This window comes from Elephantulus edwardii, unplaced genomic scaffold (genome assembly GCF_000299155.1).
Source record: "Elephantulus edwardii isolate Elephantulus edwardi_28Jun2011 unplaced genomic scaffold, EleEdw1.0 scaffold00035, whole genome shotgun sequence".
NCBI lineage: Eukaryota > Metazoa > Chordata > Mammalia > Macroscelidea > Macroscelididae > Elephantulus > Elephantulus edwardii.
The window spans coordinates 2,843,671-2,847,851 of record NW_006399785.1 but is presented as its reverse complement, the minus strand read 5'-3'; the positions used below and the strand labels follow the sequence as shown (position 1 = coordinate 2,847,851).

Genomic DNA, 4,181 nt, shown 5'->3' with positions numbered 1-4,181 from the left:
GTCCCTCCACCCTCCCAAGCATGATGTCCCTCTCTAAGGACCTCTCTAAGGTCTCTAAGGACCGGTCTCTCCTCACAACATGCCCAAAGTATGTTAGATGGAGCCTCAGAATCCTTGCCTCCAAGGAGCCACCTGGTTAAGAAAAAAAGTTAACTTTGTCATTTCACCTCAACATGGACTATTTATTTTACTTATAAAGAAAATCCATTAAGTATACCTCATTTTTATTTCCCATAGTTCCCTAAATTATCTCATCTATTTTTCTGAATTATACAAGACCCCTTTCAACTCCCCCATGAATCTGCTCTGACAACTCCAACCCACTCTATTATCATACTTTCCTGAAACCATCTAGCTCATATAGCCTGTAGCACAAAATTAGCCATTTAATTATATATTGTCTTATATTGTTTTCTAATTATGTCATGGTGTCTTCTTTCTCCTACTAGATAGTGTAACGTCTCAGCAGAGCACTAATTCTCATCATTTTCTTTGTCTGCTTCAGGACATGTGGGCACATAATAGGTACTGAAATGCTGAAAGTATAAATGCTGATTAATGTGATGGTTGTCACAGGGTAGTTATGATCCTATAACACTCCTATATTAAAGAAGTCCAGAGAGTGATATCGAAAGTGCCTGTACTAATTGTCAGCAAGTAATGAAATCATTCAATAGGACTGAGCTCTGACAGATGGGGAGGAATCTTATTAAAGAGTAAATAGCATGGAGAGTTCCAACGGCTAGCCTAAACAGCCCCCACAACAGCATTTGAGTTTTCGGAGTGAATCATCTGTAGTTACAGAGGAGAAAGTGAAAATGAAGAATTTGGGGTTTATACCAGAAATTAAATATGTTGCACTGTTTCAACCATTTCATGTTCACTGCCTCTAAATAGATCAAGAAAGAAATGGTTAACTTCTGATGGAATATTATCCCTTATTTACATAGGGACTGATCCAGACAGTGTCAAGAGAGGAAGTTCTTTTTTCAGAGGATTCTTATTCTTGAAAACTTCTCTAATGTGCTAATCTCAGTTTATTGCTAAAGACAAAAGCAAAACCCAAAGTTTTTGATGAGGTTGTCACAGAGACTTAGGTAATCACCCTACCTGACTTTCTCATTCATAGCCCCAAACTTCTGGAAGTCACATTCATAAATATAGAAGGCTTATTGTAAGAGTTTCCTTTAAAATTTTTTTTCAATTTAGAATCCTCCACTTACTCATAAAATTGATGCAGAAGAATTTGTAGAAATAACACAGAACAATAAATCTTCAGTTTCAGTTAAATATTTTCTGTTTTTTAGACTCATCTAACTTTCATCAAGGAATCTTTAAGAATTTCTTATATCCCCTGTTCTTTTATAGTAAACACTGATAAAATTGAATCAAAATTGTTGTGAGTAACCCATCTTACTTTCATTACATGCATCTCTATCACAGGCATTTCTTAATTATTTCTTTTTCTTCTCCTTTTTTTTTAATTTCCTTTTTTAATTAACTTTAATGAATATTTACAGAGACTTAGTTAGGGTTTCCATTCATTCATTGTAGCACTTTTCTCCCTGCCCACCCTCTGCCCCTCAATTCACTCTTTTTCTTGAAAAGTGAAACAATTAAAGAGTTTCCTTTTTAATTAATAGAAAATTCAAACTACATTCTTTTTTAAAAAAAAAAATTGTAGTCTTTCTTGTTGCTAGGTGCTGTATCATAGACAACTGTATGTTGTGTTGTTGCATACACAGAGTGGGAATTGACCCATAGCTGACTCTCCAGCAGGTTTTCAGAGGTAGTTAATTGAAAGGGAAGAGATTGCCCATCCTTCTGCAATAGAGCAGCTGGTAGATTCAAACTGGGTGCCTTCAGGATTGCAGTGAGTCTTCTTACCATGAGGCTACCAGTGAGCCTTTAAACCATCAACTGGACCCTTGACCTGACTTGCAGCATTGTCATGATCTCCGTCATAATTTTTATTACTTTATTGCTTTATCTGTTAATATGTGAATAAATGCCTCGAAACCAATTTCTAAGTTTGGTAAATATCGCAGACCTGCTACTTACCGTGTTTAATACAGAGTCTGTGATTAATACAGAGTCTAAGTTTCTCAGTTTTCTCCTAGATAAAACAACTTCTCGCTTCTGAGTCAGAACTGACTGAGGGCTGGCCCTGCAGTGGGTTTCTAAGACTGTGACTGTCAAAGGAGAAGACTTCATGTTTCTTTTAAGGAGCTGCTGGTTAGATTGAGTTGATAGTGAGGCTTGGCCTAAGGGTGGGCAGTGCAACTCCTGATTGGCTGTTTACTCCACTATCTCTCTGTCACAGTTAAAGTAGGCAGACCACTATTGACTTTTTGGGGCTTCTTTAATAATTAATTAGCTTCTGTAAGACTAGGTTTAGTGATTTATTTTTAATATGATAATAAATTGCAACTTATTCTCTATATGGAAACCATTCATTTTTATAATACTGGAATAATAATGATGATTATAAGGATCCCTATTTTTTAATAGTTTAAAAAATAACTTTTATTTCAATTTTTTTGTGTGTTCACCGTCAAATTGGATCTGACTGGTCCAGTATATTGTCCCTCCATCTTCAGCAGAGCATCTGGTGGATTTGAACCAGGCACATCTGGGATTGCAGTGCAGCTTCTTGCCACTACGCCACCAGAGCTCCCTAAGTATCACTACTTTTAAATCCATGCTTAGACTACGATATGTTGCTAATAAAAATGATTATTATTTTATATTTTTTTATTTATAACTTTATACTTTTGATTAAAGTCATGATTACAATAGTGAACTTGTATAATTGACTATCCTATGGATCACGTTCCTCCCTGATGGTCTTGACCTCTTCCAGAATGACCAATTGCTTGGCTAGACTCTGAGTCATGTTTGTTGTTGTTGTTGTTATGTGCCGTTAAGGCACCTTTGACTCATAGTGACTCTATGTACAACAGCGCTAAATCCTGCTCTATCCCTTGCGAATCTTATTGTCTCTGACACATCTACCCCCACTACCCCAGTCACTGAATCAATCCATCTTATCTAGGGTCTTCCTCTCCTGTGCTATCCCCTCAACCCTCCCAATCATGACACCCCTCTCCAAGGACTGGCCCCACCTTTCAACATGTCCAAAGTATGTCAGACCAAGCTTCAGAATCCTTGCCTCTAAGGAGCAGCCTGGTTTAACCCTCTCCAGGATGAACCTGTTTGTTCTTTTAGCAGTCCATGGTATATTCAGTACTCATCTCCTACACCACAGCTCAAAGATATCAATTATCTTTCTATCATTTCGAGTCATTGTCCAGGTCTCTGATGATTGCAAAGACCATGGCCTGAATCAGGTTCACCTTAGTCTCCAGACTGACATCATTGCTCTTCAGTACTTTGTTGGGGTCTCTGACAGAAGACTTTCCAAACTTAATACATCTTTTAACTTCCTAGCTGCTGGTGCCAAGGGTGTGGATTGTGGAGGCAAAAAACTAAAGCTGTTTACAATCTCAATCTCTTCACCATCCATCCCAATGATGCCAATTGCCCAGTCAGTGGTAAAAATCTTTGTTTTATTGATATTGAGCTTCAATCCATATTGAAGGTTGCAGTACTTGACCTTCTGCAGCAAGTGCTTCAGGTCCTCCTTAGTTTTAGCAAGAGAGAGGGTTGTGTAATTTGCATGGTGCAGATTGTTGATGAGTCTTCCTCCAATCCTGATGCCACATTTCTCCTCACAGACCCCAACCTCCTCGATAATCTGTTCTGCACATAGACTGAAAAGGTATGGCAATAGAACACATCCCTGGTGTACGTATACCCTTCCGAATTTTGAACCATGTAGTGTTTCCTTGCTCTGTTCTGATGACTGCCTCCTGGTCTAATTATAGGTTTCGAATAAGCATGATCAAGTGTTCTAGGATTCCCCCCAATACTATATTGTGAGTGACAGGATAATAAGCATACACATACAAGGAAGTCCAGTGAATACCACTATCATTCAGATACAGGCAACAACAACCAGAGCCAAAGAAGAGGAAGTAGGTTTCTACCAACTATTGCATCCAGAGATGGATCAAACATGCAATCAAGATGCATTAATAATAATGGGAGACTGGAGTACAGAAGTTGGGAACAAAGAATGATGTTGTTGTTGTTGTTATGTGCCGTCAAGTCGTTTGTGA

The 4,181-nt window shown here is 38.1% G+C and overlaps 1 protein-coding gene across 1 annotated transcript in view; it reads right to left on the bottom strand.

The window, feature by feature from the left end:
• Window positions 1-4,181, bottom strand: part of KCNIP4 (Kv channel interacting protein 4) — an 839,530-nt gene that overhangs the window by 514,729 nt on the left and 320,620 nt on the right. The gene's annotated exons all lie outside the window — the stretch shown is intronic.